Consider the following 19,409-nt stretch of genomic DNA (forward strand, 5'->3'; position numbering starts at 1 on the left):
TTTTTTTTCTTTTTTTCTTTTTTTTTTGGTGGGGGGGTCGGTCAATGAGAAAAGAAAAACAAGCAATTAACAATACGTCTTTTCATTCTCTGAGATGAGCGTTGCTTTCATGTGCCTCCAGAAACTAAGTGCATTAATTTCGTTTCACTTCACCCTCTTTGCGGTTTTGCTTTCTGTTTTTTTTCTTTTTGGTCATGTTTCTTTGTTTTTACGATTACACATTTGTGGTTCAGATTTTCTTTTCACATATGTTTACAGTGAATGACATAATCAGTCGGATGGTGAAAAGGTGTGAACTGAGTGAGATATTGCCAAGTTTAGTTAGAAGGTCAATTTTGATCAAAAATGAGTTTTTGTCATAAATGATTAAATCAACCCTTTTTGTACAATGTCGGGAAATATCAAAGCTTAGTTTTACTTCTAATTTTTTTTACATCTAGTCAAGTTGAAAAAAGTATGAAATTTGAGAAAAGATGCTGGATACCTTTCCTATTCGTCTGACCATAACTTCATGAAAATCACCCGATTTACTTCAAATAAAGATTAAAATGCTCTGGTGAGCATATTCTTTTAGAAAATACAAATCATTTTCACCTTCCGACTGATTATGTCATGCACTGACACAATTATCCTCGAATCATTTCTACTACCGTTTCGATACTAATTGCGTTATAGATTAGAATATATAACATAATGATTTGCTCTGAACTACAAATCAATGTGTTGAAATTTGAGTTTTCCACCATCATTGTCTATTGAGTTGTCACTTTTTTTTCTGGATCCGCACTTTTGTGTCACACGATATGAAGAAATAAATAACAATGTAAAATTGAATGTATGCTTCAATTTAATTACGAAAACAGATAAAATGGACGTTTCGGGTTCCCCCTTTATCAACAAAACAGGGTGAATGAAACACTAGAGACGAATGAGATAATGTGATAGTGGCGTTGTTAACAATTGAAGCTCACATTCAATTTCACATTGTTATTTATTTCTTCGAGCTTCGAGTAGCAACATTTACATTACACGATATGAAGAGGATCACAGAATATTTAGCGAATAATCTTGCGCTATCTCTAGATATTTGATACAACTTTTTATTATCTATGTTAACTTACGTTTAGTGTGGACGAATTACTCAAGATTTTTTTTTTATCTTGAAAAATTTGAATATGATTTTCGCGAAAGCAAACAAAATAACACAAAAAGGTGTAACAGGATCTATCTATTTATATGCGCTAACAAATCCCCTTTCGATAGAACTTTTGTTTTATATGTTGATAGGAAGACTTCCGAGAAGTCCCAGGTTTGATCGTTTTTGCCAAGAGTCGATATTTGAAAGACGAGTATTCTGGCCAAATCTTTAAATACTTTTTTTTCAAGGGTGCGGCAGTTAACTGGTTTAACCTAATACTGAAATACAGATGTTAAGGTATTTTATAAGTGTACGCACGAGTAGAAACAAAAGCGCTTCTGATTAACTCTTGCTACAGCGCCCTGGGAAAACTCCATGAAGTTCGTTTCTTACAATGCATGATTTCAATTTATCATAATATTTATAGCTGAACTTATCAGTTTTAATATTATTTACTTGTTTAGACTCCAATTAATAAAATAGAGGATTGGCTTGAAATAATTCCGTTTAATTCAATATTACTGTAAACTGACAAAAAACTTTATCACACTTTCTTTTCTTCATATATCGACAGAATAAAATGATTCTGAACTGAATATGTGATTAAACCTGAGTCTTTTCAAAACAGCTACCCGGTTTAATAGTCTTTGTTGAGTTTGGGAGCATCTGTATATGAAGTAAAAGTTTTCTGATCAAACTGTAAAAATGTGTTTGGTAAGCTTATCGCATGGAATGATGTCAAACAATGGACAACGAAAGAAAATTGCCAGGTGATAAAAAGTTCAAGTGATCTTCTAGAGAAACCTTGGGCTCGATCGATTCAATTCCAATCAATCACTGTTCTGACAGTCTTCGATGCCAGCTGTCAGCCCTACTATGGCAAAACAACATATTTCATTTTAATTTTTTTAAAGTCTTAGTTTCTATATCGATAGATGAAGATTACACCAAACTGACCAAACATTTTAAACTTGAGACGCCCATGAAGCATTGACAGTGTAGGCTTTTCTTAATCAGTCGAAATCTTATGAGTTATTAATCAGGTTTTCTGGCCGATATAAAACTGTGTTTTGCCATTGTACGACAGCTTGTTTTTTAGTTTACCTTAGAATGACGAAATATAATGAAAATCTTGTTTCCATTTAAGCGTTTTAAACTCATTATTCATTGACCTTGTCATCCTGTGCTTACCCCTATCTTTATTCCCAAATAAATACGATAATTTGATTTCATTGCGGAAAGTGTCGGATCATATAAGCGGCGAAAAGAAAGTGACGTCTTCTGTAACCTTTATAAAGATTCTAGTCTTACCAAATTATAAACACACATTTTTTTAGAGAGCGGCAATGGTTGGATGAAGCCTGGGATCCTAGAAATACTAATGAAAAGGTGAAAATTTAAAGTCTTTGGATGGGAAGATAACTGTTCTCATCCGAAAGCCTTTCTAATTTTTGTTGTTGCTGTTTTAGTCATTTTGTGGGTTTGTATTGGGATATAGTAATGATGGACAGCAACAAATATTAACATTCTGATATAAATTGTAGACAGTATAAAAAGATAGTTGCTGGATGAGAGAAGAATTGAAAATAGAAAGTCTGTAACTAAAAGTAAAAGTCATACGTTTATATCTAGACATGCTTACATAGAGGTTTGATAATCCTAAACAGAATGGTCTCCGTGTCCTTAAGCAAAGCGTCTCAGATATCCCCCTTTTCAACATTGATATATAAGCAAATTATCGAATAAGAGTATTTGGTCTTATATAAGACGGACGATAAACGAACAATTAAACAAAGATTGGAATGAAGAGACGAAAGTAAACTGTTCATAGCTCCAGGAACTCATGGAGTGAGAGTATTTCTGTTATATGAATGTATTTGTTTGTTCTTTTTAAAGAAAGAAGACAATGGATATTGTCCAAAATCTTCTCACGTGGAGATAAAATATGTACATAATAAATAGCATTCTATTCACTGGCATTCTATTTTTCAGGAATAACTGTTCACTTTAAATCACTTAATCTTAATTATGATAATCTATTTACACTCACTGACAAAATATGGCAATAGATATTAAAACAATAGACATGATTATTATCTATTAGCAAATTCTCTCCATTTATATCGTTAAGAACACATTACTCTTCAGTCGCAATAATAATGATAATATATCTATTATTGTCCAGAGATGGCAACATTTGTCAAAACGATAGACGCAATCATTATACATTTGCAAATTATCTCTCATGCATTAATGTTTATTACACAGCCATCTCCATTATTCATCTTTAACGTTTCGAAAATAATATGTATTCAGTCGGCCAAGAATTTGCTCCTCTTACTTTCCTTTTCCAACATAAATAATGTAAGGCGTATGAGACAAGAAAGACAAAAAAAAATTATCCCCAGAATCAACATTTCTCACGTCTGTTGAGACTGAATCTCTGAATTTGAATTTGTACGCTAGTCTATCGCAAAGTACTTTCCACCAGATATATAACTGACCCAGCTACCCTATCACTGCTGGCTGGACAGGTGGTCAGAATTAAAAAAATCTCGACTGTATCCAGGATTGATCTCGGTCCCTTTGATTGTGAAGAGAGTGGTCTACTGTATACCAACTGAGCGATCTGAACCCCTTTGAACCTTGTCCATACCCTGTCGAAATCAGATCGAAGACCAGGTGACCCATTTTGGAGGAGTGCCTTATGGTTACGTGAATGTTACAAATTCTAGTCCAATTTGCATCTAATCATGTTCTGCCCCCAAATCTACCAATCACCTATTATTGACGTTTGGGCTTTTTAATGTGACAAAAAGTTTTAAGTAAAAATGTTATTTTGATATATTGATCTCAATCGGATGGACGTTACAAAAACTTGGAGAACTATGAGTTATTTGACTCTCAAGGACAATTGTCATTGAGTTGGTTTTAAACTGGTTTTAAACAAAATGAAAACTATTATTCACAGCAAGAAATAGATGCTCCAGAAAGAAAAGATAATAAAAGTAGTGGAATGGCTATGGATATTAAGATAAAAGCACAAAAAATGTTCGACTTTTAGTATTTATAATGCAAATGTAAATAACAATGGCAACATTGGTAATGTAATACTTCAATCTGATATAATGGCCAGGCGAGATGGAAAGCTGCATTAAAAGTTTATAAAATATGATTGGATTGAAGATGCCTATTGAAAAGGATGAATGTGGTTTCACAAACAATAATAAAGATAATCCAAAAACGTTAAAAATTGGAACACTTCAATTCAATTTTCAGCCTTTGATTGATACTAGTTGAGATGGCGGGTAACAGATACAGAGGAGTGAACATGATAAAAATGATGGAGACAACACACAGACCAAATTGACGCGCGCGCGTGTGTGTGTATGTGTATGGAGAAAATAGTATTCATAAATTTCCGTCCGAAAACAATGATAGACGTCGTAAGGCAGGATGAGTGTGGGGGGGGGGGGGGGGGTGATAGAGGATGAAATAATGTTTAATCATTGAGAAAGATGAATAGGGGAGGGGAATTAAGAGAGAGAGAGAGAGAGAGAGAGAGAGAAAGAGAGAGATAGATAGATAGATAGATAGATAGATAGATAGATAGATAGAGAGAGAGAGAGAGAGAGAGAGAGGGGGGGGGGGATTATAGAAAGTAGATAGTTTGCGCCTTACAAGTGCATGATCTGTAGGTATGGAATTTTTTTTTCTATATCCTCTGTTGTCTTATAGCAGTTAGGTAAATAAACTTAAATCTGATCTCTGGTTGACAACGATAATAAACCCAAACAGTTAGTTGTATAATGCGCACAATCAGGTGATAAAGAAGTGGTGACATAATATTTACTTGCAATGCCAGTGTTTTGGATAATGCTACTTTTCCATACCTCCACACTGAAAACAAATACGATTCGAAGCTTTCCAAGAACTAAAGAATTATGAGTGTCGAGCTCAATAGAGAAATAGTTCTTGGTTTGGATACTTGAATATGGCGCCGGAGTAAGAAGCATTTTTATCGAATCGATCGAGAAATCACTCACGTTATCTATTTCTTAATAGTCCACAATGCAGTCTCTCCCTCGCGGTTCCATTAGTGGGGATTTTGTATTTGCTACTCATACAGTAAGTACCCCGCTTGACTGCGTAGAAAAGCCGATTGGAGAGTGGCTAAGATACGAAATCCACAAGGCAGCGACAGGTTTTAGCTGATTTATTGAGATATAAACATCCCGAGCTGCTAGCACTGGCAGACATCAGTTTATTTTCCTCTTTTGTTTTCTCCCCTCATCAACCTTTCAGTCTAAGTAGCAATTCTTTACTTATTTCAATGCCAGTATCCAACCAATGACATGGTGGTGGGGTCAAATGCCTACTACATTTAGAAGTGAAGGTCTCTAGTTCGAATCGTGGGGCCTTTTTTATGGTCTTAGATTCTCCAAAAAGTTGATCCGGGTGATCGCCTATTTACATGTTAAATTCAGATGGTACTTCAATTTGACAGACACGAATTATAACCATTTTATCTCTGACAATTAGTCATTATTCAACCACATTCTAACAAATTAAAAACTCGTAGAAAGTAAAGATATTTTATTTTAAATTATCGCCATCTATTTTAAGAATTTAATCCCAAAATTGAATCACAAAAAGAATATGTCTCAAACAAGTGAAATTCTCTGCACTTTGATAAAGCTATTGGCAGCTACGTGAAGCTTCAGCGGTCAAACTACCAAATGTGTGATAAACAGAAATAGCTTCAATACCGAACGTTACGAAACTATTTTATATTGCTCTAGATATTTTTTTCTCTCAAAATTAAGTATTTTAAAGTATTTCCCATTTACCATCGATTCAGAAGTACGAATAGCTAGTCTACCTCGAGGCATCTTTCCCCAATACGACATAGTGTATTTACCTCCTGCTTTACAATGTAGATTTCATTGTTTTCAATTACGTTCCTTGCTGGTGCTCAAAACCTATTTTCCCACCACTCTCCTTTGTTAATATGTAACACAAGTTCAGATTGCAGAGCGATTGTAAAGGATGTTGATGTGAGGAAGCGAGATCAATGGAGGAATGCCGAGGCTATCGAGTGTATGTTTGTCCACCTTAATTCTCCCAATATAACCTTTGTTTGCATTTCAACTGGTAAACATTTTATATTCATACCTGTGTTTGGTCAATCAAAGATTTTTACTGTGATTTCGGCATCGTAAATATAAAGATTGTCGAAAATTGTGACACTTAAATTGAAATGAATTACCGATATAGCAAAGAAAGTTTACAAAGCAGTCTGAATCAATGTCAATTCAATCAATAAAACTATTGGGTCATCATTCATGGCGAGTTCCAAAGGTTAAAAAAGTTCAAAGTGTTTATCAGATTTTCAAAATTCGTTTAAGTTTAACATTGAAAGACGAATTCCTATTTTAAAGTCAAGAAGTGTGAAGATTGGGCAAGGTGACGTGTATGTGTACTTATATACATACTCGTGTATGTACGTACGTACGCATGTATGTATGTATGTATGTATGTATGTATGTATGTATGTATGTATGTATGTATGTATGTATGTATGTATGTATGTATGTATGTATGTATGTATGTCTGTCTGTATGTATGTATGTATGTATGTATGTATGTATGTATGTATGTATGTATGTATGTATGTATGTATGTATGTATTATGTATGTGTGTATGTATGTATGCGTAAGTGTATGTATATTATGTATGTATATATATATATAATAAATATATATATATATATTATATATATATGATATATATATGAGTGTTTGGTGGGTACTTGTAGATACTAGAATACTCGATAATATTAATTAGCACATGTAAAATAAATGAGGACACTCATATTTTTTCGCCAAGACGATCGGTTCGATGCTGATCTCGCATCTCTTCAGTTGACGTTAAATCTGTAGTCGCACAATGAGTTCGTTGTCGATATTTTCGTCCCTATTTCTTGTTCCGGATCTATCCAATGTGAGTGTTCTTATACATACATCATATTATATATATATATATATATATATATATATATATATATATATATATATATATATATACATATATATATACAACACCTACTAATCAACTACAAACCTACGAACCACTTCAACAATCAACAACACACAACAACCCAAACCTATGTACACACAGTCCTGACGATGGCCGTTAGGGCCTGAAACATCGATGTAGACTGACTCCAATATCGTGGTAAATATTACAATAATATATATATATATTAGATATATATATATATATATATATATATATATATATATATATATATATATATATATATATAATTATTGATGGACGTCCTGTAGTTCAGACAGTCCTCTAAAATCAAATTACAATAAGAGCATATTAAATTATTAAAAAAAACAACTCAGAGTTCGACCAAGACGGCCGTTTCTACGCACAATGTGTTTTGTCAGTTGGATATCTTCCTGGTACTCATTATGAGTGTCGAGTGGTGCATGAAAGGGTCTATGTGTGCGAACTGCCCATCTTCACCCCCCCCCCCTCCACCCTGTCCACCAGCAATGATTGGAGAGCTGGACCGTTTGATCTGGCGGAAAGTGCTTTGTGAGCTTTGTGATGGACCAGCGTCCTATCCAAAACAATTGCTATTACCCTTTTGACACTGCAGAAATTGAGAAAAACTCTGGATCCATGGTCTTCTTGTCATAAACAACTACTCGGAAGTTTTCCCTTTCACCGTTGGTTGATCCTCCGATCTGTTTTACTACAGCAATGATTCTCCGGAAAGATGTTGCAAAATATAGATTAAACATTTATTTATCTTGAAAAATGTTTTATAATTTCTGCACGGGTTCATACTTATGCAATAATTATAAACTTGTAAAAGAAAAAATTGACTGACTCAGTTTTCTCAACAATAGCTCCAACCCTACGTGCAATATTACAAATAAGTACACATCGCTTTAATCCGAATAGGATCAAACGTAAGGATAATTTGCTATCCAATCACAGTGGTTTTACAGATATTATCTATATCATAACACATCTCAGATATAGAATATAAATAGTTGGCCGGAAAGTCAGATAACGCCTCGAAGCAGCAAAGCTTTCTTACTCCTTGAACGTGGTAGTGGTTGGCTGATGTACGTCAAGTAAGTAAAGAAGCAAATTGAAATATTTGTACGTTTGCAATTTATAACTTAATGAGAGTTACCCAGCTATTTTATCATCATACAAATATAATAACAAACATATGAAACCGTGAATCAATAATGCTTGTCTCTTTAGTAGAAACAGTCAATATTAACCCTACATTATTATTGTTGTAAAATTCATTATTTAAAATCAATGGCGTTTGATTATATTAAGTGTCTTGCCATCTTAAAGACCAACTCTTTTTCTCGCTTGGGTAATCTCCGTACGTGATCGGATCAAACAGGCGAGCAATGGAGAGCACCAGACACGTGACTTTTGCTCCTCAGCCCAATCGGAGTAGACACGAATCCAGGCCTCGGCCGATGATTTGTTTGGATGGCCGGGAAACATTTCTGCAGTCATCTCATGAGTCGGTGTTCTAGCGCTTGCCGCCAATTTCAATCATTTCCTATTAATCTATAAACCTTGCTGATGTATTAATGTGTTTTCTCTTTATACGACAATAAAGGGTACAAGAGATTTGATTGTCTCTGTTGTGCTTGATGGCTAGATAGAATAGTACAACGACGATCGATCTGATTAATTGATGTCTAAAGAGCACGTATAAACATTCTTGATCCATGTTTTCTGCGTCTGTTATTTGGTTTGCCCTCTCACTCAGTGGAATGAATATAAACTAAGAATGAACAAGGGTTGAGTAATTCTAATAAAACAGATTAAGAAATGATTTTGTACGTATCGACTTAGTTGAGTTATGATCATTTCGTGCCACTCTCTCAATTGAGAAGACTCCTATGCTTGTATATGTAGTATGATTTGGAATGTATTTACCGTCACCGTATTCTATTGATAGAATATCAAATTGAGAAATTAGGGAGCGGGCACTGGTATAGGATAAAGATTTGAAAAATTGTGTATGAAACAGTACCAGACCAAGACATTATCCGGTAATCAGGATGTCTGAGGTTCGATCCCCATTCGAGAAATAACTTTTTTTTTCTTGTATTTTCTTTCTTGCTTTGTCTGACACTGTTCTATATACATATTTTCAGATCTTCATTAATAGAATGCGTGACAGAAAGAACTCTTCCAAGAAAAAGAAAGAGATCTTTGTTTTGACATTTTGGATTTTACTGAATTGAACTTTGCCACAACTTCCACTTGCCAGGAAACGGTAAAATAAAGTTATCGAATAAAATTCAATTTTGAAAAACGAGCCGATTACGTTTACATCTACGTGGACATATTTCGTTTGATAACCAAACACAAATCATGAACTTGTTTTACGAATAACACAGTTGTGATGGAGTAGCTATATTTTGAACTGGTTTGAGAATAATTCTATTTCGACAGTTAGACCATAACAAATAGGTGCTCGTTAGGTTAAACCCATAATCAGAAAATCCGGAGAGATTAAAGTAAAAAATGTACATTTGAATGGTGTTAACAGGGCGCAAAAATGTGAAACTTATTTGAAATATAGTGGGAAACCTTGCTATAGAGATTACACTATTTTGTGTACAGTTCCACTTTTGCCATATCCATGTTGACGACACCGGTCTGTAATAATTTACAGCTTTGTTTTTGTCTCTTATTAAAAGATGAATGTGATGTACGTTGTATATTTGGCATTTCTCAAGGTTGTTCAAGTCAACGATGATCTTTCTTGTATGTTTTTTTTTTAAAGTTCCATTTTTATTGGACTAACTATCTGAGTGACAGAAAACCAAGCGTTATGTTTTACTCGTCACGTGTCGGCTGTCGATTAATCAACAAAACCTAGAAACTGGTGACTTACCTCGAGCAGTATGCTCTTATTCTGCATAATAAAATAAAGATTTGCTCTCATATCAAGTCCGGGATAAATTTGGCCTCTCTCTCTCTCTCTCTCTCTCTCTCTCTCTCTCTCTCTCTCTCTCTCCACACACACACACACACACACATAAACACATACACACACACACACACACATATATATATATATATATATATATATATATATATGTGTGTGTGTGTGTGTGTGTGCACTACCGCACATTGACAAATTACTTTTTATAGTAATGTATCCAGAAATATGTTTTATGATTTGTCAATTGTTTAAAACGATCCTAAACATGTGATTTAAAAAATAACCCAAGCCCAAGAAGTATTGGGTTGAATCATTTTGCCTGGATGTCATATTAACCAGTTAACTGCCGTTCTCTGGAAAAAATGTATTCAAAACTTTGGCCAGAAAACTCGTTCTTCAAATATCGATCGAAATTATATGACTCTGATCGACGAGTTTTCTGGCCAAATTTTTAAATACATATTTTTCCAGGGTACGGCAGTTATCTGGTTTATTGATCGTCATATGATGTAAAAGTTTTCTGCCCCCATATTAAATGCGGGCTTTTTTTTCACACACTTAAGTAACCCTCTGACAGCATTGAATGACGAACGAACTGCATTATAAAATAACTAATGCTGACAAACATAGATTTTGAAAGCTTTAAAACATTGCTCATACAACATGCACTCAAACCTAAGTATTCGTATAAAGCAGTAACGCTGGCGCCAACATGACATAATATAAGAGAAAAAATATCTAAAAAGCTCACGGGAAGCTAAGACTTAAGATAAACTCTATATATGATTATAATGTTTTATACACCAAATAAGGTCAATAAACGATATTAGTCAATCGTCTCCCAATACTCTGTCGGGCGAGACCCGGGGTTCAACACTTGATAGACAGGAATACCATTGGGAATGCTTCAGTTCTCCGTGGTTGGAGAATGACATAGACAGGAATAGCGTTAACATTGACGTAAATAAAGTAATCGCATTAGAATTTTTATAAACGAAACAGGTTGCAAGCTCCAAATAAAATTTCATAATCTTATATAATTAAGGACATCAATCCGAAGAAGGACAGTTTTATTGTATACCAATCAATACATTTTGTAAAAGTATAATTTGCTCTTTAAGAACAAGCTAGTGTGGCATTAGGTTCAACAAGCGACAAAGACGTTTCTAAATTCCCCATTATCAACAACATCAACGATAAAGCTGACAAACGTGTGAGAAGATAGAAATGGATTTTATGAAGCGTCCGACTTCTTTATCATCGAGTTTAATGTCCTTTTCAGTTTTCAGCACATTAAATTTCTTACAGGATGATGCTTCCGTTTTAAATGGTTCTGTTATAGATCTGCAGCATAGGATAGAATTTGAACTACGAGAACAGGAAAAATACTCTTGTTTCCATTTGGATTTGATAAAGATCGTACGTTTCAAAGTACAATGACTCAACTCAAAACCACTAGATTGTTATTTTGTTTTTATATTCTTGAGGTGTAGAATATAATATTGTCACATCGTGTCTCAAAGGCATTTTTATAACATTGTAAGACCGATCACAAAATAATATACGTGCGGTACATCTGCCATCGAAACGTTGGTGAACCTCTTCATCATTGACCACCAAAATGTCTTTAGCTGTCAAACTAATTCAAAATCAGCTGTCTGATTAATAATGTTGAATCAATTGAGGACTCGAATAAAAGATGAGGTTTTATCAGTACACGACAATTTTATCAAAAGAACGATTCTATCATCTCATCAAACCAATGTAAAATTTACCACTCATTCACTGTGGATTTAGAGGGAGGCCTGAAACGTTCACAGTTTGTCGATTACATGGAATGTACTTTTGACCTCGATTTTCTCCCCAAGCTTCAAACAGCAACATCTGAATTGTTCCACGAGCAGACTTCTGAACACAGAAATACCTCGAATTCTTTATTTATAAACGTGTCTTGTTTTGTTTGTCGACGATATACCGCCTTTCCTTGCCTCGACCTTGCCAAGGCACAGTGTATTTATGCAAAAACCAGAAGACATACAGACCAAAGCCTTTGACAGTAAGTGAAAAAAACTCTACCACGAGACTGCTACAAAGAATTGATATCGTCCCTCTCATTGTTTTTGTGGTCCGTAGTTGAGTCCTTGGAAAATTCTCTTTACTCACATTCTTTCACCGTACTTTGGTGTAAAATGAGTACACGGCCCTTTATAGCATTTTATATGCCCGAAAGAAAATTAATATCGCCTGATAAGGGTTATATCTTGTTATATATGTTAAGTGTTGCTATTGGCTGGGGATCCTTTGTAAAGCGCTTTGAGCTCATTTTGTGGATATTGAGCAATAATAATACTCGAGTATTTTGTTGGGGTTTTTTTCCATTATACTTCCCATCAGATCACATGTATATGTCGACCTCAACGATAACGGCTAAATGCCAATCGGCGCAAGAAACATTTGGCCCGTGTTCACTTCTGATTGTATTCACCACAGTAATGATGTGATATCAAAAGAGAGTATTCACCAATTGTACAGCATGCATGCTGTCTTTGTAGATAGCCAAAGGATTACGATCAAATGATTTAAATCTCATTGTGATATGGCCACAGATGGACAGCTCTTTTACATATTTTTGAGTCGACTTTTATAACATTTCCGTATCCACTTTAAAACTCAAGTCCAGTTCAGAATAACGTTTGTCCTGCTACATCCTTTTTCAAGTTCCTGATTCGCAGAAAGAGAATTACAATCTAGGTGTGAGTTTTTATAAAATGTCGCCAATATTCACTTAATCTACTCAAAACGCTTTACAAAGTTGGCGACAAAAAAGGTTAAATCCCATTGAGGGCCTATCGTGGTTGGTGACAGCATTTGTATTTGCCTTGTCTTATATATATAGGGATTCGTGGAGATATCATTCAATTGTATCAATTAATCCATCATGGGGTTTGGGGTTGACTTGGATTATTCTGATTTTGTTGTCATTTTCAAGTACAAAATTTACCAGAGGAACCGGTTTAAAGTCAGTCTTAACTGACAGATACAAAATTGGCATGAGGGGATTTTTTTATTAACAGGACTGTAAAAATTTGGAACAGTATCAAGTATGAAACAAAAAATGCTTTTTCTGTAGACAGATTCAAAATAATGCTTGATAAAGAAAAAATCATTTACCGATTTACATGTGATTAAAGTTAAATACAAAGGGTTTTAAAAGGACAGTTGATCTAAATAACCCTTTACATGATATGATGATATGATATGATATGATATGATATGATATGATATGATATGATATGATATGACATGATATGATAGATATACAAGAGCTCCCGGGCCAACAGCAACACTGAACATGTTGCACAAAACATGACGCCTGTTAGAAGCTATTACAATTTACTCTTACTGGCCAAGTACCCAATTTACACCTGAGTGCGGTTTCAACTAACATAATACTTGTTTGTTTTTTTGTAAATAGAATGCCTGGAAAAAGCTTTGAGTCGTTTTATTTCAAATGTCATGCCATTGAAAGACATATTCAAATTTGTTACGGTTACATCGAAACTGTAACATGAGGACTTTTATACTTCCTCATCCACCTCATCACCGATACGAACAAAATCATTTCCTAACCCTCCCTATTAATTATGAGCGCTTTTTGAAATACAAGATTTTGATTTTCGAAAAGAGCTCAAGCCTCTCTGAATCTCTGCGGTCTTTAATTAAACACAGATCAGATCTCTGTCATCACTCAATTTTTGCCTTTTCCTCGTCAGCTTTCGATGATCTTAGCTTTTTGATTAGCTCAACGGAGATTTTCATTGTGGCCTTTTGAATTCTTTCAATTTAATGCATTCTTGTTGCTCCATACATTATGTTGTTCTCTTCTTTTCTATGTCTCAACTTGCTAAAGAAATCTAGTTCATCAACGAATGGATTCAATGTTTTTAATTTATTTTATCTATATGATCCGGCATGATGGCACGTCCACCCTAAGCAGATATAATATATAGATAAGATTTATATTAAGCGGTATGGTGGTGGTGGAGGTGATAGTGATAGTGGTGGTGTTGCTGATGATATAATGATGATGATGGTGATGATGATGAGATGATGGTGATGATGATGATGATGATGATGATGATGATGATGATCATCATCATCATGATGATTGATGATGATGATGATGATGATGATGATGATGATGATGATGATGATGATGATGATGATGATGATGATGATGATGATGACTATGAAGGCAAAAATGCGCAAATATCACTTTGATAAGAATTCTTCGATTATTTTGCTCTTTATTTTGATTGTCCGTTAGTGAAACTTACTCTCCTCTCTCTCTCTCTCTCTCTCTCTCTCTCTCTCTCTCTCTCTCCCTCTCTCCCTCTCTCTCTCTCTTTCTGTCTCACTTTCTATCTATCTATCTATCTATCTATCTATCTATCTATCTATCTATCTCTCCATCTTTCTACATTTCTCTAGCTACCTATATACTATGAGTATATCGGGATTTTATAAGACGTTGGTACAACCGGCACAGTTTCTTAAAAAATACAGGATTTATAATCAAACTTGGCAAGTTCTAAGATATTGTTCTTGTCGTTAGGAAATTCTCGAATTGTATTGAAAGAGCGTCATACTTTTTCTTCAGCATTTTCCTCGTAGATCTACCCTTTATGTAGTATTTTTTACATACCTATTGTAGTGCGCTCAGACACTTCCGTCCACTGAGGGGTAGATGCGCGGTATTATTATTATTATTATTATTATTATTATTATTATTATTATTATTAATTATTATTATTATTATTATTATTATTATTTTATCATCATATATTATTTTTATCATATATTATTATTATTATTATTATTATATAATAATAATAATAATAATAATAATAATAATAATAATAATAATAATAGTAATAATAATACTAATAACTTTTATTATCATTATTGTTACAATATTATTATTATTATTATTATTATTATTATTATTATTATAATTATTAATATCATCATTATTATTATTTTATTTTCATTTGTTATTATTGTTATATATTATTATTATTATTATCATCATCATTATTAGTATTATCATTATTATTATTATTATTATTATTATTATTATTATTATTATTATTTTATTTTTATTTGTTATTATTGCTATGTTATTATTATTATTATTATTATTATTATTATTATTATTATTATTATTATTATTATTATTATTATTATTAGAATAAACCAAACAAAAAAGGACGAAAATCTAAGACCAATTGTTCTTCTTTCAACACTTACGAGTAAAAAAATGGCTCAGCGTAATAACACTCAACAGAATACGATCAAATATGGAAGAATATCTCTCACCTACACAGAGCGGATTAAGAAAAGATAGGGGTACCAGTGAAATATATGGGCTCATTGGTGGTTGAAAGCCAAAACTGAAAATAGAAAGAAGAGTTCACTATATTGGGTATTGACATGAGCTCTGCCTTTGATACAATCTGCAGAACAAAGCTTTTGAAGGTACGAAACTCATTTGCCTAAAAAGATCATATCCGACTAATAAGATCACTCCTGGCAAGCACAACACTTACGTTTACAACAGTTTCACTATTAACATCGCTGGGAACTCCCCAAGGAGACAGTCTGAGCCCAATTCTTTTTACTGTATATTTGGAAACAGCACTAAAATAATTAAGACAAAAACTCCTGATTCCTCAAACCCTTACCCGCGAACTGATCTACGCAGTCAATGTTGATATCATATTTGATAAAAACAAGAAATGAAGAGCCAGAAGACAATAGAGAATAAAAATTTCGCGGCGGCGATGGGGGCTCGAACCCGCGACCTACTGGTATGACAATTCCGCCTGGCCGGGGAGAGCGCGACTCTGCCGTATGAGCTATCCACGATCCCAAAAAGATCGCTTTTAACCCTAGTCATTATTAGAGCCTTCTCTTCCTGACTTCTTGGGCTCACAGGTTCAACACACACATATCATATTTGATACAAGAGACCAGGCGAAGCAGCACATACCAACAATGTCAAATACTTGGCGACATTGGAATCTTGGGGAAATCACAGTGGTGAACAAGCAACAAGCGAAATGGAGAAGTGTAGGAAAACTCGGACACTTGATTAATGAGAACGAAGACATCAAACGGAGAAAAATGTTAGCTCAACCTGCATTCAGAGAACTGCGAAACGTTGAAACGTGACGAACATCATTAACTCTCTCCTTACCGACCATTTTCAGTATTTTCCCAAAATGACAGGCTTACCCAGCAGAAAATTTGATTTTTAAAACTCAAACAATCTCTCTACAAAACAACTTTATGTTCTTATTAATTAAACAAAGATCATTGTGATGTACAAGATATTTCTGAATATGAAAAAATGTATATTGTGTCGTAACAATGTGACGATTTTGCTGTATGTGGTAAGGACAGGGTTAATGAAAATAAAAGAATACACCGTTACGAAGCGCTGACAATCCTATCTACAACTATGGTACGTGAGGTCTGAAGAACTGATTTCAACAACACAAAGAAACATCCAATTGCCTCATGACCGTACGCACATGATGACTTCCAAAAGCTGAGAACAGTTGCACTGGAAAGACTTATGGAAATAAATGGCTGAGACTGACATACTCGAAGTAACACACACACACACACACACACAAACACACACACACATTGTTCACGGCAAGCGTCCGTTGAGACAGTGCAGCCATGTTCATTAATTCATTAATTCATTATGATTTTTATTGTTTTATTATCATTATTAATTTTATTGTTATTATTATTATAATATATATATATATATATATATATATATATATATATATATATATATATATATATATATAATATTATTATTATTGTTATTATCGTCATCTTCATTATTATTGTTTTCATTGTAATTAATGCAACGATTCAAAATAATATGAGGTCGATGTGTATATTTTATTTTGATATATATATATATATATATATGTATATATATATATATATATATATATATATATATATATATATATATATATAATAATAATAGATAGATAGATAGATAGATAGATAGATAGATAGATAGATAGATACATACATAGATAGATTTATATATCCTCATATCTTTGGTACTAAACCTTTTACGCCCCCCCCCCCCCCCCCCCCCGCCACATCCTTCCTAGTCGCCTCCACCTAACGGTATTATTTCAATCCCACCATCCCATTTATTTTGAATCCCGAGCACGTCTCAGTCGAGGTTCATTGACAGACACAAGACTCAATTGGTGGAAAATGAAATAGCTAGGAGCTTCTTGTTTCTATTAATGAAGAGTTCCGCGTCTGTATTAAAATATTTGGATTGGGATCAGGATGAATGAAAAAATAGAACCTCGTCTTTTTTTCGAAACAAATAAAATAAAATCGAGTAGAATTTCATAAAATACCCCGCTAAAAATAGAAAACTGACACTCTAAATAGATAGTTTTGGTGATCTTACAATGCAGAACAAGGGAGGCATTTTTTTTACCCAAAAAAAAGTGACTTTGGTGCCGTTGGTTCTGTTTCCTTTACGGATCGCGATTGTCAAGTTTTAGAATTTGAGCCAAGACATGAGTATACAAAACATGCCATTACAAACCATAAACTGCGAATCAGCAGTAATGTGTTCCATCTTGTCAAATGATACTGGGTGTGGTCAGTAGCTGGATGTTCGAAAAACTCTGTCCCAGGCGTTCTGTCCATTTCTAAAGCAGTTTACACACATAATCCCACTAAATTCAGATATAAATATATACAGTAGCAGTTATTATAAGGGTGCTGAAGTAAGAATGACACCTATATGTCAACTTTGGCCTATGAAGTGGATATCTAGTTCCATATTCCCGAGGAATATATTTAGCATAAAGGAAGCGCATTTAGCATGATGTATAAATGTTTTTATGTACAACTGCGGGTAAGTGGGGTCTTACAAAAAAGAATATGGACACACTGGACTCCCTTCATCGCAAACAATTGAGACGAGTTATTGGGGTACATTGGCCAGACAAAATCTGTAATAAGGATGTATATGACAGAAAGATGCAGAGTACAACCAGTCAGTACGCGAATTAAGAAACAAAGATGGAAACTGTTCGGACAAGTCGTGCTCCGACTAGTTAAAAATATTCCATCACAAAGCTCGATGGATGATTACTTCAAAACAAGTAACCAAATACAGAGGGCGTACACCAACTTCACTTCCAACAACATTGAATCACGATCTCAGAAAATATCAAATATATCTAGAAACAACAACCGAAGAACTGATTTCAACAACACAAGGAAACATCCAATGGGCATGATCTATATTAACTTTCCATGTGCTCGAGGTCATTGGTCACATTGCAAAATGTGCTCATGAAGTTGACGTCACTCATTTCTTTATTATTGTTTTAGACAGCCATTGTAATGATCAGTTAATATACATAATAATAATATAATATAAACATTTAAGATTATACATAGTTTTGTATGTTGGTACATTATATCCGGTTGGCGGATGTTGTGAGAAGTTAACCTAAATGCATTTCATTAATAGCAGACCCGACACATTAAAGAATAGATAGATCGAAGTTGACTTCACTCAGGTCTTTGTTAATGTTTTTTTGCCATCTAATTTTATGAGTAATTCTCACTGAACTGTATTAACCAGACTATAAAAGTTCATGGTTACACAGAGTTTTGTGTGTTGGTCCTTTACACTTCCGGATGGCAACTGAAAAGGTTGAGCGCCAACCGGTCTTCGTTTAAAAACTGAGAGACATTGTGGTCACCTTGTGACCATCATGATACTCTAGCTCATAGACCAGGGGCCGGCACTGGCTTGTTTGACTCTCTAATCTGCTTGGTCTGAGGGGGGATTTGTCATTAGAGGCTAGATTGTCAGACTTAGCATCGGCTTGTGTCCTGTAATGATCGTGGCTTGCTTATGACAATCTTCGTGATAAAAGACATAAGAGTGAGAGCAATGCTGATTGAGACGGTAATGATTGGGGCCGGAGGTGACTTGTGTAGGTAGTGATTATACAGGTGGTGATGATAAGATTGATGATGATGATGATGATGATGATGATGATGATGATGATGATGATGATGATGATGATGTTGATGATGATGTTGATGATGATGATGATGATGTTGATGATGTTGATGATGATGATGATGATGATGATGATGATGATGATGAAGATATG

The 19,409-nt window shown here is 34.2% G+C and overlaps 1 protein-coding gene across 1 annotated transcript in view; it reads right to left on the reverse strand.

Moving 5' to 3' along the window:
* Nucleotides 1-19,409, reverse strand: part of LOC144972078 (uncharacterized) — a 131,441-nt gene that overhangs the window by 60,347 nt on the left and 51,685 nt on the right. The window lies entirely within an intron of this gene.

This window comes from Berghia stephanieae, chromosome 4 (genome assembly GCF_034508935.2).
Source record: "Berghia stephanieae isolate SIO BIC M18660-M18661 chromosome 4, UCSD_Bste_1.3, whole genome shotgun sequence".
Lineage (NCBI taxonomy): Eukaryota > Metazoa > Mollusca > Gastropoda > Nudibranchia > Aeolidiidae > Berghia > Berghia stephanieae.